We start from the raw sequence: 17,682 nt of genomic DNA, 5'->3' as shown, positions 1-17,682 counted from the left end.
TCTGTTTTTCTTTTTCAGAAGAAAAGGTAGTTCCTTCTTATTTACTATTGAAACATTACTTCCACCTTGAAGGGACAGATTGTGTTATTAATGTTATTGTTATTGTCTTTTAAAAAATACTTGATAGGTAGCATGTTATTGATAGCCTGCTTGTTATCATAGAAAAGCTTAGCATGTCTGGAGCACTTGTCTTTCTGTAAATATATGTTTTTAGCCCTTTTGAGTACTTTGCCATAAGCAAATCTCTGTGTTGTAGAAAATATGTTCATGGTTACTTCCCATTTCAATTTGTTCCTAAAGAGTCAAACATATTTTAAAGATTAAAAAAAGTAAACTTAAATTTACCACACTGATGGTGTTCTGTGCTTGCCTGTGTATAGAGCAGAGCAAGGTGAATGAATGTCACATATGATCTGCCTCAGTAATCTTCGCCAAAATCCTTTAAAACAGTTGATAAAAGGAGTGGCCCCATTACTTACACAGCTTTACCATTAAAGAAGTAATTTACTGTTGAGAATATATCTCATGTCTATATTTTACCTTTGACGGTTTGAAAAAAAAAGAAATTCTTCATGTATTTTATTACTGAAACACAACCAAGCAAAAACCATATGCTGAGACTTGATAAAATAGAAATAGGGATACTTTCATTATATATCAAACATAACACTGTGTAATTTGTCCCAATTCTTGATTTAAAAATAATTTCCAGGCTGCCAGCGGCCTGCAGGTAGCGGCGTGGGCTCTGAGCTCCGAGGACCATGCTGTGTGAGCAGCGGCTGGAGGAGGTGCAGGGTCCGTGAGCGGTTGGAGTTTGGGGGACCGGGCCCTCAGAAGACCTCAGGGTGCCAGCAATGGGGGAGGAGGAGCTCTACTGGATAGCTTATGGGATTTCACAGAGGACTCAGGAGATGATGAGGACCAAGGGGACCAGTCAGACACAGAGGATGTAGTAGACTCTGACTTTGACGTGGAGAAGGGGACTGAACACTCCGGTGATGGAGAATAGCCGAAAAGAAATCATGGAGCTGCCATCAAGGAGGATAAGAAGGGCTGCTCTGGTGGTGCAGTGGTTAAGAATCCACCTGCCAATGCAGGGGACACGGGTTCAAGCCCTGGTCCAGGAAGATCCCACATGTCGTGGAGGAACTAAGCCTGTGTGTGACAACTACTGAGCCTGTGCTCTAGAGTCTGTGTGCCACAACTACTGAGCCCGTGAGCCACAACTACTGAGCCACGTGCCACAACTACTGAAGCCCGCACGCCTAGAGCCCGTGCTCCACAACAAGAGAAGCCACTGTAATGAGAAACACGTGCACCGCAACGAAGAGTAGCCCCTGCTCGCTGCAACTAGAGAAAGCCCACGTGCAGCAACGAAGACCCAACACAACCAAAAATAAATAAATAAAATAAATACATTTATAAAAAAACAAAAAAAGGAGGATAAGGAGCCTCTTAAGAGCTTGAGGCCTCAAAATGTCAGCAGCACCTGGGCTGGTAACGCTCAGAAAAGCCGAGAAGAGAAGGCACTGCTCCTGCCAGAGCTACAGGACAGTGCCTCTGGCCGTGGGAAGTTCCTGCGTCCATCTACAGCTGTGCACACACCACATTCCTTCAGGTACAGGAGAAGCAGGGCCGGCCACGGGAGCGAGAGGGGCCCCACTGGGAGTGGAGGAGCTGCTCAGGGAGGCCAAAATCACAGAGGAGCTTGACTGACATTCACTGGAGACACATGAGTGGCCCGAGGCTGACGGAAAGAAGCAGGTTCCCAAGAGGCGGAAATGCCTGGGGTCTGTCGCCACCTCCCATTCAGTGACAGTGCCACTTCTTGGGGAGCCAGGCCCTAAAGAAAAGGACTCGATCCTGCTCCCACAGCTTCTGCAGGGACTCCCGGCGCTGGCCCTGGACCCGTCCTCCTTCCTGCTGGCGGTCCACGTGCCTCCATCACTTTTAGGGATGAGGGGACAGTTGAGGAATGGTTTCTCCAAGTGAGGTCCCCAAAGGTCCCTGCTGGAGAGGTCTGCCCAGGACCCTGTTACAGACATCCACCACGTCACTGCTCCAGCTTCAAGATCATCCCTGAGGCCTACAAAAGGTACATCACTGTCCATGGGCTTCTGCCCACTGCCTCAGCCCTGGGAACCTGGTCCATCACCTTCTGCGCCCCTCTAAGGCTCTGGGCCCCGAGCCATGCGCCAGAAAATTGTCATCAAATGAAGCGATGTCTTGTCCTCAGAAACCTCTTTCCTGCTCTGACTTGGGGCTCTTAATGTCCCCCCACCCCCTCACCTTCCGCTTCTCCTGTCATTGCTGATTTTTGTCCAGCCCTGTCCTGTATTTCTTTCCCCATCTTTCCCCTTAGTTCCTACTGGTTTTGTTTGTGTTTTTTAATCTAATAAAATAGAAAGATAAAAAAACAAAATTTCAGCAATGTTTTCCATGCATCTTATCAAAATGGGTTCAGATTCCACTGAAATTCTTTGTTTGGAAGAGTTTTAATCTGGTTAAAAAGTCCTGTATTTTCTGACAAAGGTGTCCATGTTGGTTTGTACCATATCATTTTGTATGTATTATTTCAGCACTCACCAAAGCAAAAATAAAGGATATCTGCAATTGCACATAGCCTTTTGTTTTTCACAGTTAAAAGGAAATTACATGTTTCCTGAAATTTTGTAAGACAGTGGATTGAGTAATGCCTAACTTAAACATCTTTCCAAAAATTGCAGCGGCTTGTCTCTTTGTTTCAGATGCTTATTTTAAAAAATGTCTTGTGAGTTGTGACTGGTTCGAATTATCATTAGCTTTTACTTCAAAGCACAATTCTACATATGCATATCAAAGTCATTAACCAATATGTCAAGATACTATACACACACACACACATATATATATATACATATATATATAGGATGAAGTTCACTGTTAATGAAAATAAATATAAATCTATGTTTTAAATGGTCTTTGAATTTTTTTAGCCACTTTCTTGTCACTGATTTTATATTATAACGTGTTAGATGAAAAATCTGTACTGGGGTAAATATGTTAATGCTGTCATTTTCTTGTTCATTTGAGCTTGCAAAATTGGTATTCTTGTCCATAGAGGGCTTCTTTGCAGGAATTTTTAAGCCAGGTGTCCACTTCCCAGAGTTAGTTAAAACTCAGTTATATAGTTTGTAACCTCACTGTTACCTGGATATACCTAAACTGTAAAGCACTAAATAGGCAAGAGCGGCAACAGGGTCCTGGTCATCTGCTCTGTGTTTAGGTGTCTCATGTATGTTATGTGCTCTTGACATTCTTACATATAGACCAGGGGAAGACAGCAGTATGAGTCTATGTATATGAAATGTAATAAAGCTTATGTAATTTTTTATTTTTAAATCTATATATTATATATATATATACACATACATACACACACATAATAAACATATGTTTCTGCAAACCCCCAAAACCATCTGTTCATTACCTGGATCTGTGCACTCCTACTTTGGAGACCACGGTCTGGGAGAATGAATCAGTTGGTGGAAGTACAGACAGGCTAGAGCAGAGGGAGATGGGAGGCTAGGATAAGAGACAAATGCAGTTTTCCAGGAACACCTAAGAAATAAAAGCCATGTCTGATCTTAAGGAGCTTTCAATGACATAAAGAGATGGAACATAGTCTCATGACGCAATTTCAGGACAGTTACAAAGCAAAGAATCATTACTTTGGACAGGACTGTAAATTCAAGAGTATGAGGAAGGAAGGAGCCTTGCTTTCCCCGTGGAGTCCTTGTCTCCTGATGCACGAACTTGTAACAGAGGGATTCATTGCCATTGACTACGTCAGCTTCCTCCAGGCAAATAACTCTGAGGGGAACATACAGTAGTTAGGTCCCAAACATTTTAGTATGAATGAGTTTTAAGATATTTTCACACTTTTCAGGGTTGTTGTGAGGACTAAATGTCCACCACCATGCCTGGCACACCGTATGCACTCAGTAATGAGTAGTCATTATTAATGCAGAATCAGCATGAGGGGTTTGCATGTGGGGAGGGAACATCCCTGTGCATGTCTATGAGGGGGTGTGTGGTGGATAAAGACAGGCTGAATCTACTTTAGGATATTATGTAGTTGTGTGAGAATGGGTAAAATGCATAAAGTACACCTTAGGTATGTATGTGCCGCACCTAGGGGCCTTGAAAAAGAATGACTAGTATGATTATGGAAATGGTTATATCAGAAGTGAACCTAAGTGGGGGAAGGGAGTTTTGGAAGTTAAGTTTTGAGTTGAGAGGTGGCCAGTGAGGTTTGGTGAAATTAGGAGAGGAAGAAGAATAGGAAAACTTCCAGATGGGAGTTTTAACATCAAGAGGCAGGTCACGTATAAAAACCTGAACTTCTCTAGTTTCTGTGTTTTTGGAGCTAAATTCCACACTTGCAAACAAACTTCTCATTTATTTATTTTCTAAACTTTTATTAAATGCCTATAGGTGCTAGGCACTGTTCTAGCTACTGGGAATACTGCATCAAACAAAAGAAACCAAGTCAGTGATCTCCTGCGGTTTCTATTTCACAGTGGGAGATAGACGTAAAGATAGCTGACTACAAGCAGTGAAGTGAAATATAGCAGGATCAGGGTTTGCAGTAGAGCTCTCTCTCTCTCTCTCTCTCTCTCTCTCTCTCTCTGTGTGTGTGTGTGTGTGTGTGTGTGTGTGTGTGAGATCGCACGTGTATGCATATCTTAGATTCCCTAGGACACAGAACCTGAGACAAAGCTTACATCCTAATACTTTTGGGAGGAGCAATCTCAGACCAGTAAAGGTGAGGGAGAAAGGAATGCAAAACAGAGCAATCAGGAAAACAAATAAAAGGTGGTGCATTTTTTAACTGGTCACAGCCTCAGAAGAAACGGGTGGGTCACTCAGGACATTCCCAGAGAGTCCATATGGAGCTTCCTACTTGGGGGAACTAACAAGAGAAGGAGAGCAACTTATGTTGATTTCCTTCTATTTCTGGTCTCTTACTGATCAAATTCACTTCTGGTTTGTGTTATCTGGCCTCTCTGGGCAGCTACTGGGGTGGCTGGAATCTTCATGGGTCCAGCTGGGTTGACCCCGGATTCAGGAGCTGCCAAGGGCTGACTCTCTCCCAGAAGGAAGAGTTGAATCAGCCAGCAAAGGTAAGAGATGACATCAGGGTTTTGATCACATGCACCGTATTTACTGGGGCTCCTCTACCTGGGAAGCAGGGCAAACTGGTGATGCCTGGGGACAGGTGGAACAGAACAAATCTGCAGAGGCACATAAATTGGATCCAGTCCATGAGCTCTTTTATGTATGATGGCCAAACCTCCCCAATAAGGTACTGTTTGAGCAGAGTTCTGAAGCAAGTGAGAGAGCCAACCACGTGGATATCTTGCAGAAATTGATTCTAGACAGAGGGCATATCAAGGGCAAAGACCTTCTTCAGGCAAGAACAGAAGGTGAAGGGCAGGAGGAAGCCAGACTGGCTAGACGGGAATAATTGAGGGCAAATGGTGGGGATGAGCTCAGAAAGCTTTAAATTTCAATCTACTTATACGGAATGAATCTAAAATATATAAATTAGTTGAACATATTATGCATTATTGGTGAAATGCATAATTAGCGGAGAGCCCTCAGCGGAGGGCTTTCTAAACCTTGGCCGGTCTTTGGCTTTTACTCTCAGTGAGATGGAAGCCAAGGAGTGATGGGATGTGACTTACATTTTTAAAGGATCTTCTGCCTTCTGGTGGAGAATAGATTGTAGAGGGGTGAAGGAGGAAGCTGGAAAACCAGCTTGGAGACGCTTACGTCAGGCGGTGACTGTGGAGGTGCTGAGATGCTGGATTCCAGTTATGTAAAATTAGGACTGTCGGGGTTTGCTCAGGGTTGGAAGTGGGGTGTCAAAGAAAGAGAAATCAAGGATGATTCTAAGAGTTTTGGCCTGAGCAACTGGAAAAGAGAATGAGTCTCAAAAAGACCAAGTTCATTTCTTTTGGTGGGACTTACCTATTTTGCCAATAAGAAGCTGTCTCTGACAAACATATGGATACCAAGGGGGGAAGGGAGGGTGGGATGAATTGGGAGATTGGGATTGACATATTACACTACTATGTATAAAATAGATAACTAATGAGAACCTACTGTATAGCACAGGGAACGCTATTCAATGCTCTGTGGTGACCTAAATGGGAAGGAAATCCAAAAAAGAGGGGATATATGTATGCGTATAACTGATTCACTTTGCTGTACAGCAGAAACTGACACAACATTGTACAGAAACTATACTCCAATAGAAATTAATTTAAAAAATGAAGCTGTCCCTGAGCAGGATTCTCTATTGTAAAATATTGCAAGTCGAGTTCACCGATAATGCATAATATGTTCAACTAATTTATATATTTTAGATTCATTCCGTATAAGTAGATTGAAATTTAAAATTTCCATCATGTATTAAGTCTGGTTATAGTGTCTCTATTAAGGAAAAAAGGCTTAATTAGCCCTAGAAGTAGTAAGTTGCCTAAGTGGTGTGCTCCGTGCGTTGGGGGAGGGGTGGTGAAATGTACTTATTTTTAGTATTCCTCCAATGAAAGGCAGGCTGGAACTCCCCATACAATGTTTCAGATTGCTGTTGCATGTTGTCATGTCGGTTTCATTGTTATCGATGCTCAGCTCTCTGAGAATATCTCTGGCTCATGCAAAAGGGCCTGAAATATTTCAATGATTTTTGAAACAAAGAGGTTTCCTCAATGTCTGTGAAGCAACGCTGACAGCTTTAGCGAATGCAGTAGTAAGCATTTATTACAGCACCAGCAATGCAGTTACCTGGCTGCTTTCTGTTCCATTAACAAGTTGTGAAAAAGTCTTGATGGAGCTTTTAGCCATCAAACATCATAGAGTGTTATCTGTTTTTCGAAGATTAATTCCATCTGAAATAGTGAAGCAAATGATAAACAGCTTAAAGGAGACCAGAGAAATAGATCATGTTACAGTTGAGGGCAATAATATCGTTCCTCACTTCAGAAAACTTTTCAGGAGAGAGAAATCTGATAAGAAAAATGGGTTGGGCCATGTTTATTGGATGAAACCTGTTAGGCTCTTCCTGCCAAGGTGTGTTAAAGGGGAGGGAATAAATAGTTACAGGTTAAAAAAAGAAAGATAAGATGTAGAATATTTTGTTTAAAAATATTTTTGGTTCATACAATTATTTGAACACCCCCATACTCTAAATATTTATGTTCAACTTGTGGTTTCTGAACAGACTGGGCTCAAACCCAAATGAGTCCTGGGGCCTAGCACAGAAGCATTCAGATGAGGTCTAGTTGGCAGAAGTTTTACTTGGGACAAAGATTTTAGTTGAAAAGGGGGAAATGTGTTCTAAATTCTTATTGAGAGAGGTCAAAGCACATGGCTGTTGGCAATGCCAAGAAGGTAAGACCACATCTGTAACTCACCCCTACTGAGCAGGAGAAACTGATCCAGGTTTTGGTACAGCTCAAGACACACTCTGAATGATAAGCAAACACTGAGGACCCAGCTTTTGCCCAGTGGAAAGACACACTTGATGACAAATAACTCTCCTTAGAGTTTTAGACAGGCACAGAGAATGATATGCTATTTACCCAGGAGGTAGTAGCATATGACATTTACCACCCCAAGGAGTTGTTGCAAATGGAAAATATGATCAATTCCAGAGGAGTCTTCAGACTACAGATGATACACTCATGGAAGTTTTAGTGCTTCTGCAACATCCCAGAATCTGTGGCCTTTGATGTCATTCACTAGTCGTCCTTTGATTATGAGCCTGATGTGCCATTCTTTACACCTTAACATAATATCTTTTATGTTCCAATTTCAGGGAAACCTGAGATAATAAAGTAGTCATGCATTTATTTATTCATTTAGTCAACATTTATTCAGCACCTGTTTGTAGGGGATTAGGCTAGGCAGTGATTAATAAGAAATGAAAGGCAATTTTTTCTTATCAAGATTGCTATTATCTGGTAAATAATAATAGTAATTATTACTATGCTTCCCCAGGCTACATAAATCCTTGTTGAAATGGGATGACACTAACAGTAGCAACACAGATTTCTCTGACTCTCATCTATAATTGCGGGACCTCTGCTTCTGGAAAAGAGTCCAGCATTTATTGCTGGGAGTCCCACATCGGTTCTGCTGGGTACCATTTATGGCCCCCATTTTTTCCCCCTGCTGCTCTGGCTTCCTTCTGGGTAGGTCTCCAGTTATGGGGCACTTCCCTGCCTCTGGGGCCCGGGGCTGAGCTGCTCTCCATGGGATCTTCCTCTTCTTCTGAGCATCACTGCCGCAGATGTTTGGGCTTCCTTTGGTGGCAACTGTGCATAGCGCTTTTTGGAGTTCTCAGGATGCCAGAGCCACACTGTATTCCTGGCAGAAGTAGATAATATATGTCTCTCCCAATCTGGGGTCACATGATGAAGCAGGGCTATTTGTGCCAACTGTCTTACAGAGCTCTACTGCCCCAGTTCTTCCTGTTGCTATTCATCGCTTCTCCTTCATGATGCTTCCTCTGTCCTCTCTCCTTCTCTCCATCCCCCATTGCCACAAAGTTCATTGGGGCTGGGGCTGGAGGGCAGTGAGGGCAGGGTGGACAAATCCAAGCGACACTTCGTAACTCAGAATCGTGCCGTCTTCCAATAACCACTGTTATTAGACCAGCTTTTCTATCTGATGCCTTTTCCCCATAGGGTAGGATTCTCTTAGTTCTTGTTGTAAATAGACTTGTAGTTGGCCGGGTTTATCAGGCCTGTGGGCACGCTCAAACATCATAGGCTGAAGTCTGTTAATCATTTACATTTGAATCTCATCACAAAGCATTTTCAGAGACAGTGTCTCATTTTTCTCACCACAGCCCAGGGTCATATAGCTTTGACTTCCCGTGCAGACTCCATAGTGTAGCATCCAGATCTCTTTACTCTCTGGCCTCCACATATCTCTGTTAATTTCCTCTCTTCCCCTCTCCATCTCTCCACGTGAAAGCTATGTGCCAGTTATAGAGGGAGAATCACGTGCAGTTTTCTGAATTCCCCACTCACCCTTTTACCTTTGTGACTTTACAATTGGGCTCCCTGGAAACAGGCTCTGAGATGGAGAACTGCATAGGGAGTGCTCTTGGGAGATTCACTCACAAAGAAGTGAGGAAAGCAGGATCGGGCATTGGGAGAAGCTGATGTGCAGTGTGGTTGCAACTGAGGTTTCAGACAGTCCTACAGAGAATGTAACCCTGGGCAAGACAGTTCTCTGAGGCTGAGGGCAATTGCCAGTGAGGAACGAAGATGTGAGCAGCCAGCATTTGATATTACCAGCGACTGCGGGAATGGGTGAGTCAGCCCCGAGGAAGGGCACAGGGGGAATACCAAAGTATCCATTATACATATTTTCCTTCCACTTTAGCGTTCTTACCTAGCTTAATCGCTCAGAATCATGCCATATTTTAGTTTCTTTTATATTTAAGTCATTTTTTGTCTTATACAATTAATTTTTCTTGGACTTTCTAATTGATATTTTGCCCCTCCCCACCATGACAAAATAAACATATGTTTTAATCTAACTGCTAAGCTCAACTTGCTTCTCTATTTAAAAATGAGTGGGGGGCTTCCCTGGTGGCACAGTGGTTGAGAGTCCGCCTGCCGATGCAGGGGACACAGGTTCGTGCCCCCGTCCAGGAGGATCCCACATGCTGCGGAGCGGCTGGGCCCGTGAGCCATGGCCGCTGAGCCTGTGCATCTGGAGCCTGTGCTCCGCGACGGGAGAGGCCACAGCAGTGAGAGGCCCACGTAACGAAAAAAAAAAAAAAAAAAAGTGGGGACTTCCCTGGTGGCACAGTGGTTAAGAATCCACCTGCCAATGCAGGGGACACGGGTTCAAGCCCTGGTCCGGGAAGATCCCACATGCCGCAGAGCAACTAAGCCCGTGCACCACAACTACTGAACCTGAGCTCTAGAGCCCGTGAGCCACAACTACTGAGTCCACGTGCTGTAACTACTGAAGCCCGCGCACCTAGAGCCCGTGCTCTGCAACAAGAGAAGCCGGTCAATGAGAAACCCACGCGCCGCAGCAAAGAGTAGGCCCCGCTCGCTGCAACTGGAGAAAGCCCGCACGCAGCAACGGAGACCCAACGCAACCAAAAATAAATAAAATTAAAAAGAGAAAAGAGTGGAATGGCATTGACAAAAGAATAGGTAAAGAAGATGTGGTGCATATATACAATCGAATATTACTCAGCCTTAAAATGAACAAAATAATGCCGTTTGCAGCAACATGGATGGACCTAAAGATGATCATACTAAGTGAAGTAAGTCAGACAGAGAAAGAAAAATATATGATATCACTCTTATGTGGAATCTAATTTAAAAAAATGATACAAATGAACTTATTTACAAAACAGAAACAGACACATATTTCGAAGACAAACTTATGGTTACCAGAGTGGAAACATGGTGGGGAGAGGGATAAATTAGGACCTTTGAATTAACATATACACACTGCTATATATAAAATAGATAACCAACAAGGACCTACTGTATAGCACAGGGAACTCAATATTCTATAATAACCTATGTGGGTAAAGAATCTGAAAAAGAATGAATATATGTATATGTATAACTGAATCACTTTGCTGTACCCCTGAAACTAACACAACATTGTAAATCAACTATACTCCAATAAAAGTTTTTTAAAAAATAAATGGAATGGGATACACTTTTTTCTTTTTTAAAAAAATTAGAAAAAATTATTTATTTATTTGGCTGCGTCGGGTCTTAGTTGAGTCACACAGGATCTTTGTTGTCGCATGCGGGCTCTTTGTTGTGGCATGTGGGATCTTTTAGTTGCAGCATGTGGGATCTAGTTCCCTGAACAGGAATCAAACCCAGGGCCCTTGCATTGGGAGCTTGGAGTCTTAGCCACTGGACTACCAGGGAAATCCCTACACCTTTTTCTTAGACATAATTTTCTTGGATTCCCTTACCTCCCATTCTGTTTTGGAACAATTGTTTCCTAGTTCTGTTGCATAGCTCTCCTCCTGGGATATGTTTTCATTGAACTCCTGCTTTAGAAATAATATTTCTTTTATTTGGCCATGCCACGCAGCATGCGGGATCTTCCCTGACCAGGGATTGAACCCGTGCCCCTGTATTGGGAGTGTGGAGTCTTAACCACTGCACTGCCAGGGAAGTCCTAGAAATAATATTTCTTAGATTCCATGTCTTCCTCGCATTTCTGTTTACAGCCTCAAGTTACTTTTTACAAAGGATTAGTGGAGATAAACTTTTTGTCTAAAAATGCGGGATTTTTCTATGAAATAGAATTTTTGGTTCAAACTAATTTCTGCTCATAACTTTAAAGGATGATTCCATCATCTTCTAGCAGCTAATGTTGCTGATGAGAAATCTGATGTCTCTATGATTCTCCTTCCTTCGCAGGTAACCTGTTCTTCTTTGGTGGCCAATTTTGGATCTTTGTATTATTATCTTCAGTAGTCTGAAATCTCATTAAGGTATCACTAAGGATGAGTCTTCCTAAGTTCATCCTGTTAGGCGCTTTGTGGTTGCCTTCAATCTCATAGGCTCTGTCTTTTCTTAGCTCAGGAAATTTGTCTCCAACTATTTTTTCACTTCATTTTCTTAGTTTCTTCTTGTATCTTGTTCATGAATCTCTTCAACTGATCCCCCCCTATATTTTCCATTTCTTTGTAATTCTCCTCAGTGTTTTGAGAGATCTACTCTTCTTTTTTTTCATCTTTTCTGTCAAATTTATTATGACAATTGTAGTTTTAATTGCCAAAGTCTCTTATCTTTGCTCCTTTTTATGACAATCAATTCTTGTTTTACAAATGCAGTTTTTCCAAACCTATGGCAAGGAAGCTGGACTTTCATACTCCTGAATCTCTCAGTCATTAGAATGCACAAGAGTGTGTCCAGTGGCTTGAAGGAAGTTCTCCAAAACAAGCTCCTGAGAGATCTATGGGAATCTAGATGGAGCACTGAAGTTATACCCTATTGATACAATTTTGACTGTGGTGTGACATTCTTTTATTGAGCTTTATGAACATGATGAAAATGAGCTGCATCTCATGTAAAATTTGTTAAAATACTATCTTGGAATTTCTTGGGATTTATCATGAATTTTCTGGCATTTTCTGGGTCTCACTTACTGGCAAGATGGAATTAAACTAGACAGGACAGGAAAAATAGTCAAAGTTAATTGGATTTATTCAAAGTGAGGAAATTAAGAGCTGCCATTACATACAGATTAGGGAGCCATAAGAGAGAAAGGGAGTTTTATTGCAAGGTGTGGACTTTAGTTGAAATCCATAGAATTTGGTCAGTTGTTAGAGGTTTTTTGGGCAAAGAACGATGAGACGGTCCAATCTAACATATGTATTCTCTCTTATTCACGATCTTCATTGTTGAAGTGGTTGCAAACAAGTAAGTATTTACTGTAAATAAAGGTTGAAAGATTGAGAAAACATTTCCAATGTCATGAGATGACAGTGCTGGTGAGTCACTTCCTTCCTAAGAACTTTAGATTAATCAAGACTTCAGAAGAACTTAGTTTCACATAATATGTTGCAGTTAGTTTTACATTACAAAATCTGATTATTTGCAAGTGTTTCCCAGGTTCAGTTGGAGGTTGAATTGTTCCTGAAGGCTTTTGGCATAATCTTCACTGTATTGTTTTTTTAACATCTTTATTGGAGTATATTTGCTTTACAGTGGTGTGTTAGTTTCTGTTTATAACTAAGTGAATCAGATGTACATATACATATGTCCCCATATCTCTTCCCTCTTGTGTCTCCCTCCCTCCCACCCTCCCTATCCCACCCCTCCAGGCGGTCACAAAGCACTGAGCTGATCTCCCTGTGCTATGCGGCTGCTTCCCACCAGCTATCTATTTTATGTTTGGTAGTGTGTATATGTCCATGCCTCTCTCTCACTTTGTCCCAGCTTACCCTTCCCCCTCCCTGTGTCCTCAAGTCTATTCTCTAGTAGGTCTGTGTCTTTATTCCCGTCTTGCCCCTGGGTTCTTCATGACCTTTTTTCCTTTAGATTCCATATATATGTGTTAGTATATGGTATTTGTTTTCCTCTTTCTGACTTACTTCACTCTGTACGACAGACTTTAGGTCCATCCACCTCACTACAAATAGCTCAATTTTGTTTCTTTTTATGGCTGAGTAATATTCCATTGTATATATGTGCCACATCTTCTTTATCCATTCATCTGATGATGGACACTTAGGTTGCTTCCATGTCCTGACAATTGTAAATAGAGCTGCAATGAACATTGTGGTACATGACTCTTTTTGAATTATGGTTTTCTCAGGGTATATGCCCAGTAGTGGGATTGCTGGGTCGTATGGTAGTTCTATTTTTAGTTTTTTAAGGAACCTCCTGTATTTTTTTTTTTTCTGAGGCATGGGAGAAAAGGAGTAACATTTTGCTCTGGCAAAACTTCCACATTTCTCCCTAACCCCTCTAATAAAAATATCTTCATTGAAAGTTTTCTTTTTGAAAAGGCACTAGATTGAGAAATTAATGCCCTTGGGAAAAAATCTGCAAAAGAGCTTTCCATTGGTGAATAGGTCCGTCTTTGCCTCTGTGGGTTACAAAATACTACCATTAATATATATGAGGGCATTGCTCAAAGCTATACGATCCACCTATCAAACAACTTGTTCATTTTTATAAATGTAATTGGATTAATGAATGCATTCATATAGGGGTACCAATTCCACTCAACCCCATTAGATGGAAAGCTTTCCTTTTACTTCTTGACTGTCTTTCCAGATGAGGTAGGACAGGGTTCTGTGAACATTGGGATGGATATGTTAAAGGCTACTGACCCATTATTTCCTCTAAGGCTTTGTTGACAGCCCTTGGAAATACCCAATATTAGTGTAGATTTTAGAGTCTACTGAGAAATATGCAGTAAGGGAATATTCACTTTTGAAATTTAGAGAAAAGGAAGTAGCAGTCCTATGGACATGGAGATGAAAACATTTATTAAATTTAAACATTAAGTGTAAAGTCAAATGAGCATTACCCTTTAATCTTATAAACTGTAAAATAAAATAAATCAAGTCCAGGAGCTTCAAGCTGGCACAAAAATGTTTCCCCTCCTCCCCTCTCCTACGACTCATCACATTAATATACACACAGGAATAAAACCAACATCATCCTTATCCATTTTTTCTATTTACCACTATCTCTTTTTACAAAACATTATTTCCCTATCTCGGATTTTGAAATATGGAGGCATTGATAACAAATTTCAAATAAGAAGAAAACCCCATACAATAGTAGGTATGAAAACATTCCCCATGGTTAAAGAGCTCTTGATATTTACCACTCAACAATTTCTCAGGCACCTATGAAAGGCTTTCAGGTTAACTATTGCAAACCCAAACATTATGGTCTTGTCCCATCCATCTTCAGAATCCAGGAAGCAGATCAATATTTGAGCTACAGGCCATTGAATCTAAAGCAAACCTTTCAAAGATGCTCAGTACAAACAAGTACAATCATCTAATTAATCACATAACATTTTAGAAACCTATTTTGTTATAGTGCTTACTATATAAAAATTTTTGGTCTTTGTTAATGGTCTATTATAGGTAAGTGCGCAGATTTATGCCTTACAAAGAAAAGTCCAGTTGAACATATTTTGTTTAAATTAATAAAGAACCATGGAGAGAATTGGGGGTTGAAGGCTTAGGTAATGAATAAGAGAAACAGATGTGGATGAAATATGACTTCCTTCGCGTGGTGTATTTCAGGGAATCTTTAATTTACCTGAATATGGCCATGAGTTATGCTTAGAGTATTGTATTAGAATTCCTAGTAGAAAGGGATTTAGATATACACGTAAAGTTAAATATGGTTAGACAGTAAAATATTGATTGCTTACCACAAACAATGCAGCAGGGTATCTAACACTTGTTTTCCTTGTGGAACATAATAAGGTAATTAATTTCTCTCTAGCTGACTTTTATTTGTGAAAAATTTTTTTTTGGTGGAATAGATTTAAATGTGTTTTGTTGTATGTCTCCAGCAGCTCTCTATTTGCGCTATAATAACCACGTGCAGTTTGTGGCAGCCGTTTTAACAATCATCACCTAGGAAATGGGGATACTTTCTTCTTCTTTTAAATAGTGAAATACAAGGCTCAGTAGTAAAACAGCGCTCTAGATTTAAAAGCTAATGACTAATAGGAGAGTTCTGACCCTCTGAATTGCCTTTACTGTTCACCAATGATTATGTCATTAGGAATGAATTAGATAGTCAATGAGGTGAATCTTCAAATCAAAGCTGCCACTTTGAAATTTTCAAGAATCTGTTCACTTGTAGGATTAGGGTAGTATTTAGTAGCCATTACTGCTCTATTGCTGCAGTTATGTGGCTGTGAAAAAGTTTTATTATAGTATGGTTTTCTCTCTCTCTTTCTTTCTTTCTCTCTCTCTCTCTCTCTCTCTCTCTTTCTTCTTTCTTTCTTTCTTTCTTTCTTTCTTTCTCCCTTTCTTTCTTTCGAGTAACTGTATTTTTTAAAGCTAGAGTTCTCTGATCATTTATTCCTGGTATGAACAGCAAGCTAGAGCCAAAGTAACCTACTATTTACTATCTGGATATCACAGGAGAACAAAGTGTAGGGGCATGAGCAGAGGTTAGAGGAGTACCCTGACCTTGGACATTCCAGAAATGTTGATGGATGGTGATTCTTGCACCTGCCTCTTATTATTTTTTCTGCATATTGTTTTTACTATCTAAATAATGTAAAGAAACGTAATGACTATCATTTTTTTGTCTTCTGGAAGAATCCATTTATGACTTTTTATATCTAATTTTGCATACTCTCTTTTTTATTGCAAAACCATTACTTTAGTTCTTTTGTGGGTACTCAACTATTTATATAAATGGGAATAATGGCTACAACAGTAGCTGACCTTTCTTGCATGTTTGCTGTTCTGGATGCCATGCTAGGGGCATTATTTGCGTTATCTCAGGTGGCTCTTTCTGTACACCATGAAGTTGCCGGGTGGGATAAAAGGGGAACTGGCTAAGATGCAGATAGTAATGTAAACTTTCATTGTGTACAGAGAATCACATTACTGATTGCAAACCTCCCTCCCCCACTCAGATTTACCGAGTTAAAGGACAATATTCTCTAAGAACACAGAGGAAAAAATATGATAAAACTGACTAGAGGGAAGAGAGCAGATAAATAATAATTCAAGCATGCAGAAACAATGTAAGAAGAAAACTTGCATCAAAAACAAAACAAAACAACTCCAGGCCAATGGATTGTAAGAGTTTACCACAATTCAGGCAAAGTGACTGAACTAGGTATTATGGAAATAGCAAGTATTATTTATTTTAAAAATTTATTAGTTTTTTTTTTTTGCCTGCGCTGTGTGGCTTGCCGGATCCTAGGTCTGGGACCAGGGATGGAACCTGGGCCCCCTGCAGTGAAAGTGTCAAGTCCCAACCACTGAACTGCCAGGGAATTCCCTGGAAATAGCAATTACTGATAAACATGTCTGGTGAATTTTCTAAAGTTCAGGATAAAGAAAAAATTTCCTCTGAGACTTTTTTTTTGATCCAGGGATTATTCAGAAGAGTGTTGCTTAAACTCTAGGTTTTTCAGACTTTCCTATTGTCTTAAAAAAAGTTCCTGGTCCACATGATACTGGTTACCAAGTGATTGGATCAGAATTACCTAAATGTGTTTGGTAGAATATTAAAGTGGGATTTCTAATTAGCTACCTTGAGGAAAGGGTCAAATACGTTTGGGAAATACCAAGTTAAACAAAGTTAAACAGGTTTATTTCCTGCAAATATTAGCTCCTTTAATCTAAGAAGAATGAATTTCCAAGAGCAAAGTGAAGTATGCAATGTTTCCCAGACATTTAGCCATTGAGCTTCCTTACCTGTGTTTTTTCAATGAATCTTTTGGGATTTGACTCTGGAGAATAAATTTTGGGAAAAATCTTGAGTTGTGGTTGCTGAGCAAATTTTAAGGGATGTTAAAAAGAATCATGGCCCCCATGTTTGAGAGCAATGGGTTGTTGATGGGTTTTTTCCACCAAGCTAGAAGTAAATTAATATCAAAGAGAGTTTAAAAACAACTCGCCCACTGCCCCATGGCTAGGGAGCCTGTTGCTTAAGAAAACAGTCACAGAGCACTTAGGTGAAGGAGGGAGGGAGGGAAGGAGGGAGAGAGAGAGAAGGAAAGAGAGAATTGGAGGTTGGTATCTGGTTCCTTGTATGTGTTAAGTCATCTGTAGTTCTCACTATAGAAACAGAAGTCAGTTATTTTGAACACATTCTTTTGTAGTCATCCCAAATGCTAATTTCAGACACTCCCTGTGTGTTGTCATATAGCACATAGAAATTCAGACTGAATGGGTTTCTGCAGTTTGATTTTGAGTCAGGATTCCAATGACCTGGTCATTTTAATGAAATTTTGGCTGACAGGCTTATTTCTGTTCAGTTTTGCTGCATGTTACTACAAGGCTGTGATACTCTACAGATGAAGAAACTTAGGTTCAGAGAGTTAGGGATTTGCTAGGGTCACACACACTGAATGATGGAGATGGTACTTGAACATTGTCTGATTCTCAGACTGTTCTCCTTG

The 17,682-nt window shown here is 40.7% G+C and overlaps 1 pseudogene; it reads left to right on the top strand.

Moving 5' to 3' along the window:
- The first annotated feature begins 1,436 nt into the window (after window positions 1-1,436).
- Window positions 1,437-2,618, top strand: LOC116753176 (annotated as a pseudogene).
- Window positions 2,619-17,682: the final 15,064 nt, after the last annotated feature.

This window comes from Phocoena sinus, chromosome 4, assembly GCF_008692025.1.
Source record: "Phocoena sinus isolate mPhoSin1 chromosome 4, mPhoSin1.pri, whole genome shotgun sequence".
NCBI classification, from domain to species: Eukaryota; Metazoa; Chordata; class Mammalia; order Artiodactyla; family Phocoenidae; genus Phocoena; species Phocoena sinus.
This window is presented reverse-complemented; position numbering and strand designations above follow the sequence as displayed.